Source organism: Salvelinus alpinus, chromosome 9 (genome assembly GCF_045679555.1).
Source record: "Salvelinus alpinus chromosome 9, SLU_Salpinus.1, whole genome shotgun sequence".
NCBI lineage: Eukaryota > Metazoa > Chordata > Actinopteri > Salmoniformes > Salmonidae > Salvelinus > Salvelinus alpinus.
In genome coordinates this window covers 39,306,907-39,327,648 of record NC_092094.1, presented here as the reverse complement: position 1 = coordinate 39,327,648, position 20,742 = coordinate 39,306,907, and the positions used below count along the sequence as shown (strand labels likewise).

At 43.3% G+C, this 20,742-nt stretch overlaps 1 protein-coding gene across 1 annotated transcript in view; it reads right to left on the bottom strand.

Moving 5' to 3' along the window:
• The window catches only part of cdh13 (cadherin 13, H-cadherin (heart)), a 526,046-nt gene that overhangs the window by 302,228 nt on the left and 203,076 nt on the right, over window positions 1-20,742 (bottom strand). The gene's annotated exons all lie outside the window — the stretch shown is intronic.

Below are 20,742 nucleotides of genomic sequence, written 5' to 3'. Positions count from 1 at the left end.
CGCGAAAAATAGCATGATTTGACTAGGTCATTTCTACATGACGCGCAGCAAGATTTGTTAGAACAGAGCACATATAGGCTCCAAAGTGACATGTCTGACTCGGATACAGATAGCGGGATGGATGCACAGTCAGTCCTACCTACTGGTGTGGTGTGTGTGTCCACAATGCTCTCTAGTGTGAGAGCGGGCCAAGCTACCGAAATAGCCCCTTTTTCAGCGATTGGGACACGTACAGAGGCTAATCCCAAACAGCCCACAAAGCGTTGTTGTGATTTCTAAAGAAGGTTAGGGCATATGATTAAGCGCTGTTGGAACCTAGGCCGAGGAAATCCTCCTGCACATTTTAGGCAGGTTGCCGGCCCACAGAGTAGGACCAACTATTCAGTTAGATTTTGTAACTCCTGTCACGACCGTCTCGATTCTACTTGCAGCAAAGGGTAGAATTTGAGCTTTCTCCTAAAATGTAGGATATTGATTATTTGATTATCTTCCTTTGCAACGCAAAAGTTTCCATATCCATTTATAATGGATATCTAATATAGGTTACTTTTGTGAATGTGTTTCTAGACAAAATGTAATGGCTACTGTTACTCAAATAATATTTGTTATCCTATGCAAAGTGCATATGGCTAAGTCCATCTGAATGTATGTGTGTTAAGCAAAGTCATTGCCTTGTTTCTTACAAAATGGCCTTAGAACCTTCACCATTGGTTGGGTGCTCTAAACTGAGATGCTAATAAACAAAATTCTCAAATTGCTTGTGAAACCAGTTGCTTAAAAGCTATTTTGAAACTTCAAGAATTGTTCATTTCAAAACTCTACTTTTACTGACTTTATTGTCGCCATGGGAAAATGTTGTTGCAGTGTCATGTACACGTTTAAAGTGGCATTTAAATACAAAGCAAAGTGACAATACAACTTTACTAACAGTTACCAATAAAAAGTGACTAGCCTGCTGACATTTCTGGGTCGATAGGAACATTAGCGCAAGCTATTTAGGAGCGATATCACAACTGGCACAAATGATTGTCTAGTTCTGTTTTTCCTGCCGAGGGGTGCCCTATACCTGCGCCCAGAGGGGAGTAGTTCAAAGTCTGGGTACAGGGGGTGGCTTGGGTCTAAAATTATTTTGTGGGCCTTGCAGAGGGCCCTGACCTTAAAGATCTCATCCAGGCCTGTCTGTTTGACTCCAAGTACCTTGCTTGCTGTGGTGATATTCCTTCTCAGCATATTTCTCTGGCAGACAGTGGCATTGCCAAACCAACAAACAATACAAAAAATGTAAATACTCTCAATGAAAGACGCCATTCTCAAAGTCAACAGTGAAGATTGATCCAAGATGGCGTAGCAGTGTAGACGTGTTTCTTTAGTCCTCTCGTGTACGTTCGTATTTTTTCGTATTTCTTGTATATATTTTAACATTTTTTTTCTATCTCTTTTCGATTTTTAATTCGATTATACCTTCCGGTAACCTACCTCACCCAATGTGATACGGAATCGCTATTATTTTTTAACTTTGGAACACTTTCAAGAACCCCCAGTAGCTAACCAGCTAATCAGCTACAAGCTAATTTAGCCATTTTTTGCCGCTGCTAGCAGCTTTTACCTTCTGCACAGACACCAGCCCTGTTATTAGCCTGGATATTACTCACCAATTTACCAGCATCGGACTGTCTCTCGACACCAACGCCGGATTCCTGCCGTAATCCCTGAGCCACTACTTCTGATCCTCACAGCTAGCTTGCAGCTAGCGCAGCTAGCGCCACTGCCACGAAGCTAGCACCAGTTAGCAAACACAATTCTACAATTCACAACCTCTCTTTCGCCATCGCCATCCGGCTTGGATTCTCTGTCGACACGACCACGTCTGGTCTGCAGACGAATACCCCACCCGCTGTGCCCTCAACCGGCCTCCGTCTGAGCAGACCCCCTCCGTCTGAGCAGACCACCCCCCGGGCTACTAACTTTAAACGCCGCGTGCTAGCTTAGTGGAGGCCTCCCTGCTCCATCTACGGCTGCCCCCTGGACACTATGATCACTTGGCTACATAGCTGATGCCTGCTTGACTGTCCATTAATTCACGGTACTCCATTCTGTTTATTTGTGTTTTATCTGTCGGCTCTGTGCTTTAACTCAGGATCTGTGTGTAGTTAATCCGACCCTCTCTGCCTAGTCGTCGCCATTTTTACCTGTTGTTGCTGTGTTAGACTAGCACCCTGTTATTGCTGCTGTTATCTTACCTGTTGTTTTAGCTAGCTCTCCCAATCAAGACCTGCAATCACTTTATGCCTTATTGTATGTCTCTCTCAAATATCAATATGCCTTGCATACTGTTGTTCAGGCTAGTTATCATTATCATTGTTTTGGTTTGCAATGGACCCCGTAGTTCCACTCTCCGTACCTCTGATACCTCCTTTGTCCCACCCCCCACACATGCGGTGACCTCACCCATTGAGACCAGCATGTCCAGAGATACAACCTCTCTTATCATCACCCAGTGCCTGGGCTTGCCTCCGCTGTACCCGTGCCCCACCATACCCCTGTCTGCACATTATGCCCAGAATCTATTCTACCACGCCCATAAATCTGCTCCTTTTATTCTTTGTCCCCAACGCTCTAGGCGACCAGTTTTGATAGCCTTTAGCCGCACCCTCATCCTACTACTCCTCTGTTCCTCGGGTGATGTGGAGGTAAACCCAGGCCCTGCATGTCCCCAGTCACCCTCATTTGTTGACTTCTGTGATCGAAAAAGCCTTGGCCTCATGCATGTCAACATCAGAAGCCTCCTCCCTAAGTTTGCCTTACTCACCGCTTTAGCACACTCTGCCAATCCTGATGTCCTTGCCGTGTCCGAATCCTGGCTTAGGAAGGCCACCAAAAATTCTGGGATTTCCATACCCAACTATACCACTTTCCGTCAAGATAGAACTGCCAAAGGGGGAGGAGTTGCAATCTACTGCAGAGATAGCCTGCAAAGTTCTGTCATACTTTCCAGGTCTATGCCCAAACAGTTCGAACTTCTAATTTTAAAAATTAATCTCTCCAGAAATAAGTCTCTCACTGTTGCCGCCTGCTACCGACCCCCCTCAGCTCCCAGCTGTGCCCTGGACACCATCTGTGAATTGATCGCTCCCCATCTAGCTTCAGAGTTTGTTCTGTTAGGTGACCTAAACTGGGATATGCTTAACACCCCGGCAGTCCTACAATCCAAGCTTGATGCCCTCAATCTCACACAAATCATCAAGGAACCCACCAGGTACAACCCTAAATCCATAAACATGGGCACCCTAATAGACATTATCCTGACCAACCTGCCCTCCAAATACACCTCTGCTGTCTTCAATCAAGATCTCAGCGATCACTGCCTCATTGCCTGTATCCGCCACGGGTCCGCGGTCAAACGACCACCCCTCATCACTGTCAAACGCTCCCTAAAACACTTCTGCGAGCAGGCCTTTCTAATCGACCTGGCCCGGGTACCCTGGAAGGATATTGACCTCATCCCGTCAGTTGAGGATGCCTGGTCATTCTTTAAAAGTTACTTCCTCACCATATTAGACAAGCATGCTCCGTTCAAAAAATGCAGAACCAAGAACAGATATAGCCCTTGGTTCACTCCAGACCTGACTGCCCTCGACCAGCACAAAAACATCCTGTGGCGAACTGCAATAGCATCGAAGAGCCCCCGCGATATGCAACTGTTCAGGGAAGTCAGGAACCAATACACGCAGTCAGTCAGGAAAGCAAAGGCCAGCTTTTTCAAGCAGAAATTTGCATCCTGTAGCTCTAACTCCAAAAAGTTCTGGGATACTGTAAAGTCCATGGAAAACAAGAGCACCTCCTCCCAGCTGCCCACTGCACTGAGGCTAGGTAACACGGTCACCACTGATAAGTCCGTGATAATCGAAAACTTCAACAAACATTTCTCAATGGCTGGCCATGCCTTCCTCCTGGCGACTCCAACCTTGGGCAACAGCCCCGCCCCCCCCCCGCTGCTACTCGCCCAAGCCTCCCCAGCTTCTCCTTTACCCATATCCAGATAGCAGATGTTCTGAAAGAGCTGGAAAACCTGGACCCATACAAATCAGCTGGGCTTGACAATCTGGACCCCCTATTTCTGAAACTGTCCGCCGCCATTGTCGCACCCCCTATTACCAGCCTGTTCAACCTCTCCTTCGTATCATCTGAGATCCCCAAGGATTGGAAAGCTGCCGCGGTCATCCCCCTCTTCAAAGGGGGAGACACCCTGGACCCAAACTGTTACAGACCTATATCCATCCTGCCCTGCCTATCTAAGGTCTTCGAAAGCCAAGTCAACAAACAGATCACTGACCATCTCGAATCCCACCGTACCTTCTCCGCTGTGCAATCCGGTTTCCGAGCCGGTCACGGGTGCACCTCAGCCACGCTCAAGGTACTAAACGATATCATAACCGCCATCGATAAAAGACATTACTGTGCAGCCGTCTTCATCGACCTGGCCAAGGCTTTCGACTCTGTCAATCACCATATTCTTATCGGCAGACTCAGTAGCCTCGGTTTTTCTAATGACTGCCTTGCCTGGTTCACCAACTACTTTGCAGACAGAGTTCAGTGTGTCAAATCGGAGGGCATGTTGTCCGGTCCTCTGGCAGTCTCTATGGGGGTACCACAGGGTTCAATTCTCGGGCCGACTCTTTTCTCTGTATACATCAATGATGTTGCTCTTGCTGCGGGCGATTCCCTGATCCACCTCTACGCAGACGACACCATTCTATATACTTCCGGCCCTTCCTTGGACACTGTGCTATCTAACCTCCAAACGAGCTTCAATGCCATACAACACTCCTTCCGTGGCCTCCAACTGCTCTTAAACGCTAGTAAAACCAAATGCATGCTTTTCAACCGTTCGCTGCCTGCACCCGCACGCCCGACTAGCATCACCACCCTGGACGGTTCCGACCTAGAATATGTGGACATCTATAAGTACCTAGGTGTCTGGCTAGACTGCAAACTCTCCTTCCAGACTCATATCAAACATCTCCAATCCAAAATCAAATCAAGAATCGGCTTTCTATTCCGCAACAAAGCCTCCTTCACTCACGCCGCCAAACTTACCCTAGTAAAACTGACTATCCTACCGATCCTCGACTTCGGCGATGTCATCTACAAAATAGCTTCCAATACTCTACTCAGCAAACTGGATGCAGTTTATCACAGTGCCATTCGTTTTGTTACTAAAGCACCTTATACGACCCACCACTGCGACCTGTATGCCCTAGTCGGCTGGCCCTCGCTACATGTTCGTCGTCAGACCCACTGGCTCCAGGTCATCTACAAGGCTATGCTAGGTAAAGTGCCGCCTTATCTCAGTTCACTGGTCACGATGGCTACACCCACCCGCAGCACGCGCTCCAGCAGGTGTATCTCACTGATCATCCCTAAAGCCAAAACCTCATTTGGACGCCTTTCCTTCCAGTTCTCTGCTGCCTGCGACTGGAACGAATTGCAAAAATCTCTGAAGTTGGAGACTTTTATCTCCCTCAACAACTTTAAAAATCTGCTATCCGAGCAGCTAACCGATCGCTGCAGCTGTACATAGTCCATCTGTAAACTACCCACCCAATTTACCTACCTCACCCCCCATACTGCTTTTATTTATTTACTTTTCTGCTCTTTTGCACACCAGTATCTCTTCTTGCACATGATCATCTGATGATTTATCACTCCAGTGTTAATCTGCTAAATTGTAATTATTCGATTTATTGCCTACCTCATGCCTTTTGCACACATTGTATATAGATTCTCTTTTTTTTCTACCATGTTATTGACTTGTTTATTGTTTACTCCATGTGTAACTCTGTGTTGTCTGTTCACACTGCTATGCTTTATCTTGGCCAGGTCGCAGTTGCAAATGAGAACTTGTTCTCAACTAGCCTACCTGGTTAAATAAAGGTGAAATAAAAAAAAAAAAATAAAAATAAAAAAGAGCCGACTCCGGGATGCTGGCCTTCTAGGCAGAGTTGCAAATCTCAGACTGGCCAATAAAAAGAAAAGATTAAGATGGGCAAAAGAACACAGACACTGGACAGAGGAACTCTGCCTAGAAGGCCAGCATCTTGGAGTCGCCGCTTCGCTGTTGATGTTGAGACTGGTGTTTTGCGGGTACTATTTAATGAAGCTGCCAGTTGAGGACTTGTGAGGCGTCTGTTTCTCAAACTAGACACTAATATACTTGTCCTCTTGCTCAGTTGTGCACCAGGGCCTCCCACTCCTCTTCCTATTCTGGTTAGAGACAGTTTGCGCTGTTCTGTGAAGGGAGTAGTACACAGCGTTGTATGAGATCTTCACTTTCTTGCCAATTTCTCGCATGGAATAGCCTTCAGTTTCAGAAGAAAGGACATTTTGAGCCTGTAGTCGAACCCACAAATGGCGATGCTCCAGTTACTCAACTAATCTAAAGAAGGCCAGTTTTATTGCTTCTTTATTGAGCACAACAGTTTTCAGCTGTGCTAACATAATTGCAAAAGGGTTTTCTAATGATCAATTAGCCTTTTAAAATTATAAACTTGGATTAGCTAACACAACGTGCCATTGGAACACAGGAGTGAAGGTTGCTGATAATGGGCCTCTGTACGCCTATGTAGATATTCCATTAACAATCTGCTATTTCCAGCTACAATAGTCATATACTACATTAACAATGTCTACACTGTAATTCGGATCAATTTGATGTTATTTTAATGGACAAAAAATGTGCTTTTATTTCAAAAACAAGGACATTTCTAAGTGACCCCAAACTTTTGAACGGTAGTGTAGATCAATGGGTTGGTTGAGCACAGCATCCTCCCACTCCACTGCTCTCTCTCACTCTGTGTCTGTGTCTAAATATAATTTTGTTTTTATGACAAGGCCTATAAGCACATCTGCCATACACTCAAGTGTATCATCTCAGTAAGCTTTTTGAATGTACTAGAAATGAAGTTTTTGTGTGTGTGTGTCTTTTTATTTACAGCTTGTAGCGGCAAGGCAGAGGGGGACGAGAAAGGGCCAGCCAAACAATTAAAATACACTTCAAAGTGGAAAGGACAGTTTCGGAAGAGAAAGAGGATAGAGGGTAAATCCAGTTTTGTCTAGAAGCGATACAGCTTTTTGTAAAAAATGTACTTTCATAGCAGGTTATTAGAACTTATGAAGCAAGTCAGGATAATTGACGTAGCAGGTTAGGAGGAGTAGGTTAAGGTTAGGAAATGGGTTAGGGTTAGCTAAAATACCAAAAAAATACATCTTTGGACATCAATTTGACATAAGTTGCATCCCATCTAGCCATGGCAGAAAAAATCCTACCTTGGCAGAAAAAAATATGATTGACTTGACTATGGCAATTGATATCTGCACTGTTTGATTATTTATTATATACCTGAATACCTACCTTGATGTTTAATTCAATGCTGAAATGTGTCTGATTTGCATACTAGTAACATGATTGATAGTGACATCGAGATATTGTTTGTTGTTTGACTGTTGAAACACTTATTTACTTGGGGTAAATATTTTTAGTAATCCTTCACCATCATATGTACTTGAAATTATACTGTGAAATTAATTGTCATTAATGCTATTGAAATTCAAAAATGTGTAAAGTATTTCCTCGTTTACCAAATCTACTGTGGCAATTTACCCAACACTTTGTATGAATGGAAACTAACATTGGTGTAGCCTGTTGTTATTATTTGTATTTATGTTATCCAAAAGCACCTGGTATGGTCATTAATTATTAAGATCGGGGGTAAAATATCCCTGGTCTGTCCATTTTTGAAATGTGTAAGTTAATCAAGTCAATTGGGGGGATTGAGTTATTTGTGCCAGAAACAATATAGGACTAAGATTGAATCGTACTCCACCGGCTCTGACGCTCGTCGGATGTGGCAGGGCTTGCAAAGTATTACGGACTACAAAGGGAAGCACAGCCGCGAGCTGCCCAGTGACACGAGCCTACCAGAAGAGCTAAATAACTTCTATGCTCGCTTCGAGGCAAGCAACACTGAAGCATGCATGAGAGCATCAGCTGTTCCGGACAACTGCGGGATGACGCTCTCCGTAGCCGATGTGAGTAGAACCTTTAAACAGGTCAATATTCACAAGGCCGCCTGGGCCAGACAAATTACCAGGACATGTACTCTGAGCATGCGCTGACCAACTGGCAAGTTTCTTCACTGACATTTTCAACCTGTCCCTGACCAAGTCTGTAATACCAACATGTTTCAAGCAGACCATCATAGTCTCTTTGCCCAAGAACACCAAGGTAACCTGCCTAAATAACTACCGACCCGTAGCGCTCACATCTGTGGACATGAAGTGCTTTGAAAGACTGGTCATGGCTCACATAAACACCATTATCCCAGAAACCCTAGACCCACTCCAATTTGCATAACACCCCAACAGATCCACAGATGATGCAATCTCTGTTGCACTCAACACTGCCCTTTCCCACCTGGACAAAAGAAACACCTATGTGAGAATGCTATTCATTGACTACAGCTCAGCGTTCAACACTATAGTGCCCTCAAAAGCTCCTCACTACACTAAGGACCCTGGGACTAAACACCTCCCTCTGCAACTGGATCCTGGACTTCCTGACGGGCCGCCCCAAGGTGGTAATGGTAAGTAACAACAGATCTGCCATGATGATCCTCAACATGGGGGCCCCTCAGTGGTGCGTGCTCTGTACCCTCCTGTTCTCCCTGTTCACTGATGACTGCATGGCCAAGCACGACTCCAACACCAATATTAAGGTTGCCAACGACACAACAGCGGTAGGCTTGATCACCGACAATGATGAGACAGCCTATAGGGAGGAGGTCAGAGACCTTGAGGGAGAGATAGGGAGAGATACGAATCTCTCCCTCAACGTGATCAAGACAAAGGAGATGATTGTGGACTACAGAAAGAGGAGCACTGAGCACGCCCCAATTCTCATCGACGGGGCTGTAGTGGGGGAGGTTGAGAGCTTCAAGTTCCTTGGTGTCCACATCACCATCAAACTATCATGGTCCAAACACACCAAGACATTCGTGAAGAGGACAATGCCTATTCCTCCTCAGGAGACTGAAAAGTTTTGGCATTGGTCCTCCGATCCTCAAAAAGTTATACAGCTGGGGCCTACCGCGCTAACCAAGGGAGCCGGGTGCACGGTGTTTCCTCCGACACATTGGTGCGGCTGGCTTCCGGGTTGGAGGCGCGCTGTGTTAAGAAGCAGTGCCGCTTGGTTGGGTTGTGTTTCGGAGGACGCATGGCTTTCGACCTTCGTCTCTCCCGAGCCCGTACGGGAGTTGTAGCGATGAGACAAGATAGTAATTACTAGTAATTGGATACCACGAAAATTGGGGAGAAAAGGGATGTAAAATTAAAAATTAAAAAATTATAATAATTATACAGCTGCACCACCGAGAGCACAGCTGCACCATCGAGAGCATCCTGACTGGTTGCATCGCTGTCTGGTATGGCAACTGCTCAGCCTCCGACCGCAAAGCTTGTACGGCCCAGTACATCACTGTGGCCAAGCTTCCCTCCATCCACGACCTTTATACCAGCCACCCTAGTCATAGACTGTTCTCTCTGCTACCACACGGCAAGCGGTACCGGAGCACCAAGTCTAGGTCCAAAAGGCTTCTTAACAGCTTCTACCCCAAAGCCATAAGACTCCTGAACAACAAATCAAATGGCTACCTGGACAATTTGCATTATCCCCACCCCACCCCAATTTTTACGCTTCTGCTACTCTCTGTTTATTATCCATACATAGTCACTTTACCTCTACCTACATGTACATATTACCTCAATTACCTCGACTAACCGGTGCCCCCGCACCATGACTGTACCGGTACCCCCTGTATATAGCCTTGCTACTGTTATTTATTTTTTTACTTCAGTTTGTTTTAGAACATACTTTCTTCACACCTTTTTTCTTAAAACTGGATCGTTGGTTAAGTGCTTGTAAGTAAGCATTTCACTTTAAGGTCTACACCTGTTGTATTCGGCGCATGTGACAAATGGGCCTCAATCAAACCCCCGCCAATACGGTAGGCCTATGTGTGCATTGAAAATAGCGTCCCTAACCACTAGATCACCCCAGTCTACGATTGAACACATTTTTGACCATTCATTCCTAACCTTAGGATACACTTGACACATGTAGCCTAGTGGAGACCAATTAAGCCATATACAACGACAGTTGTCGATGTGTATGGCTGCATTTCAGATACATTTTCTTGCATTTGAATGTTGCAGTAATAGGACCTAGGCCTAGCGTTTGAGAGAGCGAGAGAGAATATTATTTTGATTGCAGGCCTGATCCCAATGACTCGACTGCCCCCACATGGAGAGAAAGAGAACTGCTCATTTTCAAGGAATCACAAGGCTCATTTGAATTTCCTGATGGAGCAGGAAAATTCTCATCGATCAAGGTAAGATCCAACATCTGTACACTTGCCTGTGAGATCAACCTGGGGGCAAACAAGGAAACAGAAGAGAGGGAGTGAGCACTTACACACTCCCTGTCTCAGAGAGTGTATTTCCGTGTCAGGGAAGAGGGGAGCTGCAGTCTCTCCAGCGAGCAAACAGACTGCACCAAGATGTCCCCAAGGAGCTCTTCACAGCTCTGGGACATATTCAGAACAGAAGCCACACAAAAGGAGTGTCTCTCTGTTTGCTTTATGGCAGGCAGGTGGAGAGGAGAGCTCCGTTCCCAGGTGGTGCTTCAGATGTCCTTACAAAGTCAAAGCAGCAGCTGTTAATGGCAATCAGAGACTCAGATCGAACTGATTGTCCGCCTACTCTGCTGGTAATTCACAAGAAGTAGCTGGAGGGGCCCCCTGTCCCTGGCACCCCTGCAACCCCCACTGGCCTTTGAGGTGGTGATGAGCCTGGCTCATCCTCATCGCACAACGTCCATCCACTCACATCAGTAGGGGAAACAATGGCACAATTAGTGCCTCCTGATTAGCTGCTAGGTCCTCATTAAAGGAAATCAGCCAAGGTGAAGGTGGAGGTGAGGAACATTCAGGCTAAGGTGAAAATGTGTTGAAATAATCTGCCACTAGTTTTTGCTCAAAGAAAGTTGAAGGTACTGTAAGCTTCAGTAACTTCAGTGAAGTTATATTATTTTCATGAGCAGACATGCTGATCGACTCTGAATTAAGCTGTCTGCTACACTGACCTCCAACAGTATATATAGCCTCTGGTACTGAAACCCCCACTGCTATCCCTGCACGGTAATCACCAGAGCACTCAGAAGAGAAGACTTCCATGCATATGAAATAAAGCTTGAGCCGTACATTTTTACATTTCTCATTCCTCGTCTCCACCCTTTCGACAAACTTTCTTCATTTTCTTCCACCTAGTACATCTTTCACTATGTCGTTATGTTTAGTCAATGTCACAAACTATTATACAGTTCTGAATTAAACGTTTCTCTAAATGCATTGCTGTGAACTTAATGTTTCAATGTGATCATTAATAGAGGTATTGTCTCATGTGCTCCCTCTCCGGCCTCTAGGTCACCAGGCTGCTCGTTATGGCGCACACCTGTTACCATCGTTAGGAGCATCTGCGCGTCATCAGACTTACCTAGACTCCATCACTGCCATGATTACCTTCCCTATATATGTCACTCCCTTCGGTTCCTTCCCCAGGTGTTATTGTTTCTGTTTCATGTTTGTGTGCTGTTAGTGTTTCTTGTTTTGTATTATGTTCCGTTTATTTTATTAAAACACTCACTCCCTGAACTTGCTTCCCGACGCTCAACGCACATCGTTACAGAATGACGCCTCACCTAAGAGATGAATCATGGAGTTTGTTTTGTTTCGGTGGAAATGACGTTGCGTCCGGGAGCCGCTACAGGCTCTCATGCCTCAGACAGATCGCCAGGCTCCCCTGCCTCCGTTGGTTCGCCAGGCTCTCATGCCTCAGACAGATCGCCAGGCTCCCCTGCCTCCGTTGGTTTGCCAGGCTCCCTTGCCTCCGTTGGTTCGCCAGGCTCCCCTGCCTCCGTTGGTTCGTCAGGCTCCCCTGCCTCCGTTGGTTCGTCAGGCTCCCCTGCCTCAGCTGGCGACAGGTTCCCGCACATGAGAAGGGGTGACCGGCCCGCTCTTGATCCCCGGGATCGTCCCTTTGGTTGGCGTCCTGCGGCTGGAGCCGAAAGCACCGGGGAGGGGGTACCGTCACACATGCTCTCTCCGGCGCTCTAGGTTGCCACGCTCCCACGTCTCAGCCGGACTGACAGGTTTCCCGCGCCTCAGCAGATATGACTGGTCCTCTCCTGATCCCCGGGATCGTCTTTTTGGTCGACTGGAGCCGCGTGTCGGGGAGGGGGTACTGTCACGTGTGCTCCCTCTCAGGCCTCTAGGTCACCAGGCTGCTCGTTATGGTGCACACCTGTCACCATCGTTACGCTCACCTGCGCGTCAGACTCACCTGGACTCCGTCACTCCGTCAATAACCTTCCACCAGTGGTTATATATATAATATATATATATACCCCAATTTGGGTAAAGTTTCCTCCTTCTCTCTAAACATTACATCTTCTTTATTGCTAGGCATGAAGTTAAGTGATACGGGCAATAAACTGTTACTTCTCCCTTAATGTGACCTGACCTCAACCCCCCTACCTCACTGATCCACAGCTCTCCATCCTTATCAGTGCCTGCCAACATGTGATCGTCTTCCCTGCACTCAGTACATTCCAAGCTTAATTGCATCTACCATATACATTCCTCCTACAGATAACCATTACCTTCTGGTGTAAAACCCTAGACTACGGCACCCCTCATGTCTCTAGTATAACTGACGATTAACAATATTTAAAGTTTATAAATCCGAACCCATCAGTACTCATAGATATTACTGTAGCCTACTGGGAGTGTGCAAGCCAGGCAAACGTGTTCTTTATTGCTTTTCCCCTCCCTCAAGCTCGTCTCATCAAAATGGATTTCACGTCACTTTGATTCATCTGGGGATCTCTGTAAAGGAGACTGTTCGAGACAGTTTAGTCCAGAATTTGCACATTTCACCATAGTGAGGATTAACGTGTGGAAAAACAGAGGGGAAGGAAGAGTGGGGTTCCTACCCTCACAGTCATCCTAACACAATTAACACAATCATTTAGACTAAATGAACAAGGCCCCAGGCAGCAAGCCTGCGCACTGAGCAAACTGCCTCTGCGCCCACTTGCTGCTCTGGAATAGTTATAATAAATGGTAGCTTAATTCCTCTCCTGGAAAGAAAGAGAGATAGAAATGGAGAGAGAGAGGTCTTCAAAACCAATGAGGTGCTCCTCTTATCCTGGATCTCTATTACGCTGGGTTTTGATCAGAAGCGGCGCCTCCACTTGACATCGCTTCTCTCCAAAAGATTGTCTGCTTCGTGGGCGTGGAAGTGAACCTATTCAAGTAAGTAAATACATTTAGAAAAAGTAAAAAACGATGTATTATTAGCTAGCTAGCTAGCAGCTGGCTAAGGCAGACCACTATGTGTAGGCTAATGAACTAGACCTTCAAATCCTTGTAATCATTGTTTCTTATTTTGCTCCTACTCCAAAATTTCTATTAATATTATTATTATGTTACTGAATGTATCCAGAGTATGTTCGGATTTCCTTATTGACAAATGCTTTGAAAATTACAGTAAATGTAAAATGTACATAAAACCAACAGTGTAACGTTTGGATTCAGGCTTGTGTCAAGTGAACTATTGTGTCAGGTGAATCATTGTTTTAAATATTTTTTGGGATACATTAAGGGGTCTTAAAATTCTAAATCAAATAGCAAAATGATCCTTGGTGTGACCTTCTTTGTGTCCTCACCCCCCAAAATGATCCTTGGTATGATCTTCTTTGTGTCCACCCAAAGGTGTCGTCCACAGAGAAGGAGGAGGGAGGGGGTGGAAGATTAAGTAGGGAGGAGAAGGTGGAAAATAGTTTCCTTTTATTTTATGTTGTTTTTATTCCACTCAAGTCAGCAAGAAGACAACTGGCTCTTGATGACGTCTGCAGTCTAGATTGAAGATAATAATTAGATGATTCGTTTGAATCAGTTGTGTTGAGGCTTGAGAAAGGCCCTAAACATGTTCTAAGTCTCCAGCCACCTAAGTCAAAGACCCTTCTCTCTGCTACCGCACGGCAAGCGGTACCGATGGAAAACAAGTCAAGAACCAACTGGACCCTGAACAGCTTCTACCCCCAAGCCATAAGACTGCTAAATAGTTATTCAAATAGTCCGGGTAGCTATTGGTTAACTATCTGTAATGACCCTTTTTACACCAACTCTTTTGACTCATCACATGCGCTGATGTTACTGTTTATTGTCTACCCTGTTGCCTAATCACTTTATCCCTACCTATATGTACATATCTACCTCAACTACCTTTAAAGATGTCAACGTGTTTTCAGTAATTGTTTTCAGTATCTTAATGTTGTTTTTGTTTTGTGTTTTCTGAAAGTCTCAGGGCATGCATTCAACAATTTGGACAAAGGACGTCCACAGGTGCCGCCATCTCCAAAGTGCACTCAAAAAGGCAAGAGTTCCGAACTGGATTTAGTTTTTTTATTTTAATTATTTAAATGTTGTCATTCACTTTTAAACTTCAATTGGTTAAAATGTCATTGCTCAGTTATCACTTGGCTCATGTAAATTCTGTAGTTGCCCCTTTAAACATCCTAAGGTGTTCACATTTCTCTCATGTAAATGTGGTAGCTACTGTACATAAAAAGACTAAATAAACAACTTATTTGGGAAATACTCAGTATTTGCTCTTTTTTTTCATTAGCATTCTGAGGATTTCAAGTATAGTATTGCACCACTTAGCATAATGTTTAATTGTGAGATAGATAAGAGTATTGGATTTATTTTTCATTTGATAAGACATTGAATACATGTTTCGTTTAGTTTTCTCTGTGTGAAGCAAGTTCATTTGAAGTTATGTTATTTGTTTTCTGTAGATAAGACATTTCAATGTTGTTAATTCTCAAAGTAACCAAAAACCTGATGTAATTTGCATATTCACAATGAGTGTGCAGCAAATTTACAGAAAACAGTAGAATGCTCGCCACAAGTTTCGCAGAATTGTTTTCCAGAAGTCGCTGCAAATTTGCCACGACAGTTTGCCACAAAACAAAATTGCATGTGAAAATATGTGGCAAAGCTTTGCCACAACTCTTTGCCAGAAGCCTGTTTTTCTGGCAAGGGTTTGTTGCTCCAGCTCCAGACTATTTTTAGTTGACCTGAAATTATGCTTTAGTAATAATGGTCCAACATTTACAAATGAGCTTATTTGTACATTTTATTTTAAAATTATATGTTGATTCATTCAATGTTGATCCATTGAAGTGGAGTGTTTAAAACCTTTTCTCAATACAGGGGGTGCTGTTTCCACTTTGGAAAATATCGTCTCCAAATTAAACTGCCTCATACTCAATTCTTGCTGGTACAATATGCATATTATTATTACTATTGGATAGAAAACAATCTCTAGTTTCTAAAACCGTTTGAATTATGTCTGTGGGTGAACCAGAACTCTTTCTACAGCGAAAATCATGACAGGACATGCGAAGGTCAGAAAAATAGTCTCTGTTCTCAGATCAGTTTAAAGCTCTGTGTGTGCCCTATGGATCGAAATGAACTGCACCCGCCTTCCCCTGGATGTCAGTAACCAATGAGAAGTGGAATGGAGTCTCTACGTATTTCTCACAGTTTATAAAAGGCAATGGAGTGACATGTACGTTCTTTTGGACGCTCGCCAAGGCGCAAGAGAGGACATCAGAATGGCATGTTGAATAGCTCTTGTTATCGGGCTAAGATATATCCGTCTGTGATTTAATTCGATATAGGTGTTAGAAACATCATAACGAAGTTATTTGAAACCGATTTATATCAGTTTATGCGAGTATATTGCTATTTTCGGAATTTTCGTAGTATTGCGTTTGAGGATTTGGACATGTGTGTGCCACGTAGCTAATGTTAGCTGCTAGTTCCGAAGTTGAAGTGGACGTTTTACAACAAAGCAACGATTATTTTGGACAAAAGGACACCTTGCCCAAGATTCTGATGGAAGCTCGTCCAAAAGTAAGAGCTATTTATGATTTTATTCCGTATTTATGTGGAAAAATGTAAACGCATTTTTCGGCCATTATTGCGGCACTAGTCTGGCTGTAACGCACACTGTATGTCTAGTAACGTTAATTTTAAAAATCTAAATCAGCGGTTGCATTAATAACCAATGCATCTTTCATTAGCTGTCCAACCTGTATTTTTTTAGTCAATCTAATCGATAAATAATCGTAAACTTAGGTGCCCTTCCAAGATGGCGCCGGCCAGAATGCATGCCATGTTTTGACTGATTACATAGCATAACCACGATTTGTGATGCTAAATATGCATATTTTCGAACAAACTCTATATGCATTGTGTAATATGATGTTACAGGACTGTCATCTGAAGAATTCTGAGAAGGTTAGTGAAAAAATGTATATATTTTGGTGGTGATAACGTTATCGCGCTTTTTGCCTTGAATCAATGCTGGGGTGATGTTAGCTCATGTGGTATGCTAATATAACGATATATTGTGTTTTCGCTGTAAAACACTTAGAAAATCTGAAATATTGTCTGGATTCACAAGATCTGTGTTTCAGTTTTTTTCAATTTCAATTGCAATTTCAATTGCTGTACGCTGTGTATTTTTAAGAAATGTTTTATGATGATTAATTAGGTAATACACGTTGCTCTCTGTAGTTATTCTAGTCGCTTTGGTGAGTTTTGTGATAGTGGCTGCAATGGTAAACTATGATTTATACCTGAAAAATGCACATTTTTCTAAAAAAACATATGCTATACCATAAATATGTTATCAGACTGTCATCTTATGAAGTTGTTTCTTGGTTAGTGGCTATATATATCTTTATTTAGTCGAATTAGTGATAGCTACTGATGGAGTAAAAAACTGGTGGAGTAAAAAAAGTGGTGTCTTTTGCTAACGTGGTTAGCTAATAGATTTACATATTGTGTCTTCCCTGTAAAACATTTTAAAAATCAGAAATGATGGCTGGATTCACAAGATGTTGGTCTTTCATTTGCTGTATGCTGTGTATTTTTCAGAAATGTTTTAGGATGAGTATTTTGGTAATTGACGTCGGTCTCTGTAATTATTCCGGCTGCTTCCAACGCTATTTCAGATTGCAGCTGCAATGTAGAACTGTGATTTATACCTGAAATATGCACATTTTTCTAAAAAAACATATGCTATACCATAAATATGTTATCAGACTGTCATCTTATGGAGTTGTTTCTTGGTTAGTGGCTATATATATCTTTATTTAGTCGAAATTGTGATAGCTGCCCATGCAGGAAAAAAATGGTGGAGAAAAAAAAGTTGTGTCTTTTGCTATCGTGGTTAGCTAATAGATTTACATATTGTGTCTTCCCTGTAAAACATTTTAAAAATCAGAAATGATGGCTGGATTCACAAGATCTGTATCTTTCATCTGGTGTCTTGGACTTGTGATTTAATGATATTTAGATGCTAGTATTTACTTGTGACGCTATGCTAGGCTATGCTAGTCAGCTTTTTTACTGTGGGGGGTGTTCCCGGATCCGGGATGAGTACCAAGTAAAAGTTAAACTTGTTTTAATCGTTAACTTAAAACTATTATTCAAGATGAACTAATGTCAATGTTCATTAATCACAGATGACAATTCTGCAATAAAATGGGTGAAGGGGATCTGTCTCTAATTTGTGTTTCTGTCTTGCTTTCTCAAATGAACATGACCTTTTTGTCCAGTTGTGAGCTCTCCAATCTTTTTTTATTTGATTGTCACTGTCTCAGGATATCAGCTATGTGAACCCATTTTGCAGCTAATCATAATGGCATGCATCACCAATGCAGCCATAGGCCTACAGTATGATGGCATTAATGGCCTTATGGTATGAGCATGTGTAATGCACCCCTTGTCATTGTACATCTGAAGCAGAGAATAGCTAAACTCACACATTATTTACATATTGTTGAGCTAGCTATATGTTATCAATGTAATATGATACCATAGATGATGTATATGAAGCTAACCATAAACCAGATTTTCTACATGATTTTTCTGTCAGATGAAATTGTTTAATGCAAATCCGACCCTTGTATTCTAGGTACATTACTGTACATGAAAATAAGGGGCAGACAATTTGTAGGCTAATAAAAAAATGTACAAAAGGAAAAGGGGTGTGGGGAGCGTTGTAATTCTACCTCGTTTATTTGCTGAGAATGATTTTACAATACAGAGACAGAATCAGAAGGTCAATGGCATGGAGGAGGATTGCAGAGATTGTTGGTGTTGATGGTGGGTGAAGAGAGATAAAAAATAAAAATAAATAAAAAGGTCAAAGCCACAATTTCCTTTATCCAAAGTACCCATTCATGTGCATTTTACAAGTAGACCTATATATATCTTATAGTATAGGTAGTGAACTATAATCATCATGACACAGGTATAATGAAAGTGCCTTAAGCTATACTATATGCTATTAGCTATACTAATCATAATGTTAAGATACCATTATCCAATTGGTAGCATATTACACGGGAAATTCATGCATTTACAATCTTAGAATGTGTGTTACTGGTGGTTTCCATCCTTCAGTGGGCAAATATCACAATTTAATTTAGTCAACACATTCACAAATGGTTTGATCACAGTTTTTAGGTTTAGGTTGATTGAGGTTCAAGCAAACAGTGTTGTGCAAATCTCTCTACACCCACCATCAACAATCTCTGCAATCCTCTTCCATGCCATTGACCTGCTAATATAGAATTGGAAAACCAGACACGGCCATCATTTGCATAAAGCTCTGCTAGCAGGGTTCTCGCCACTCGGAACTTCTCCTGCCGAAGCCGCGTCTGGTCAAAATGCACTGGAGTAGAAATGTTCTCCTTTATCAGGCTCACCCTCAGAGGGGTAACACTTATGAGAAATGAATGGCTGTCATGCTGGTAGTGAGGAGCAAAAGAAGGAGAAGCTGTATCCATATGGTAAATCCATTTAGCCTGCTCTCCGATGTATAGCTTCCATCATATCAAATAGCCCACATTTAGTCTGCCTCCTCATGCAGGACTCACTGGGGGAGAAGAGGGGAGCGCAGATAGAGAGTGAGACATATAGGGAGAGAGAGATTGAGAGACAATGAGAGAGACAGAGAGAGATTGAGAGACAGAGAGAGATTGAGAGACAGAGACAGAGACAGAGACAGAGACAGAGAGAGAGAGAGAGAGAGAGAGAGAGAGAGAGAGAGAGAGAGAGAGAGAGAGAGAGAGAGAGAGAGAGAGAGAGAGAGAGAGAGAGAGAGAGAGAGAGAGAGAGAGAGAGAGAGAGAGAGCGAGAGAGCGAGAGAGCGAGATGGGGGTTGGCAGGGGGTCATTCCCATCACAGTCTTACAGAGCTTCTCCATACTCTGTACCAGAGGATTCTAACATAATCTCTCTATAAAGGGATGACTACTTCAAAACATCACGGAGCTAGTCAACCCTCGTTCTGCCATCAGTGGAGGCACATCACTGATGCATGCCATTACATGATTCTCGTAACAGTGAAATTAATCTTGTATGGACAGAAATGGAAGGAGATGAGGTATGATGTATGTACAGTATGTAATCAGTAGTGACTAAAGAACACAATTTACAAGCTGTATGGTTTTGTTTTCAACTAATTTCAAAAATGTTCTAGAACACCTATTGAACTCGTGTAAACCAAACGAATCTGCTGACTGTAGATCTACCTCACTCTCTCTGTCTCTCTCTCATTGGGGGCCTGACTCCCAAGCGAAAGGTCGCTGGTTCTTATACCTGAGCTGACAAATCTGTCAGTGACCTTAAGGGCACTTAACCCTACTTTGCTCCGGGGGTGTCGTACTACTATGGCTGACCCTGTAAAATAACACATTTCACTGCACCTATCTGGTGTATATGACAATAAAAAAAAAAATCACTACTGAGAAACTGAGAGGTAAAGGGGGAGAGCTACAGTTCAGCTCAGCCACGGACCCTCCAGGGCCCCAGATACAACAGGACAGTGGGAGAGATACAGTACGGCTCCGCCACGGACCCTCCAAGGCCCCAGATACAACAGGACAGAGTGTCATTGTAAATAAGAATCTGTTCTTAACTGACTTGCGTAGTTAAATAAAGGTAACATGTAAAAAAAAAAAGAAGAAATAAAAAGGTCTCTTTTAATATTTCATTTCCAGACTCTCTGGGTGTTCTGAGATATGGTTGATCCTTTAGTCTGATCGGCACAGCTATCTTTCTTTGTCCTTTCGCTCCCTCTCTTGCTCGCTCGCTCGCACACACACACACACACACGCACCTACCTAGGTCACATACACATGCACACACCTGCAAATACACACACACATACGCGTTGTTCATGTCTTAGTGTTCATTTTGCAAATGAGGCTGTGAGGAGTAAATTATGGAAGGTATAAAGTCCAATAGCTGTTTCCCATTAGGGTTCCAAAGTTCTGGTAACGTTCCCCAAATGTATTGGTGTTCCAGAAATCAGAAAACATACCCAGGAAAGAACATCAAGGATCTTTTTTTTAATTCATCAAAGGAATTCCTCAAGTATGCACACAAATGTGTCCTTCTATTCATCAAGACACCCATTTGGTTTGATGATCATCAAGCCACCCATTTGGTTTGAGTGTCATCAAGCCACCCATTTGGTTTGA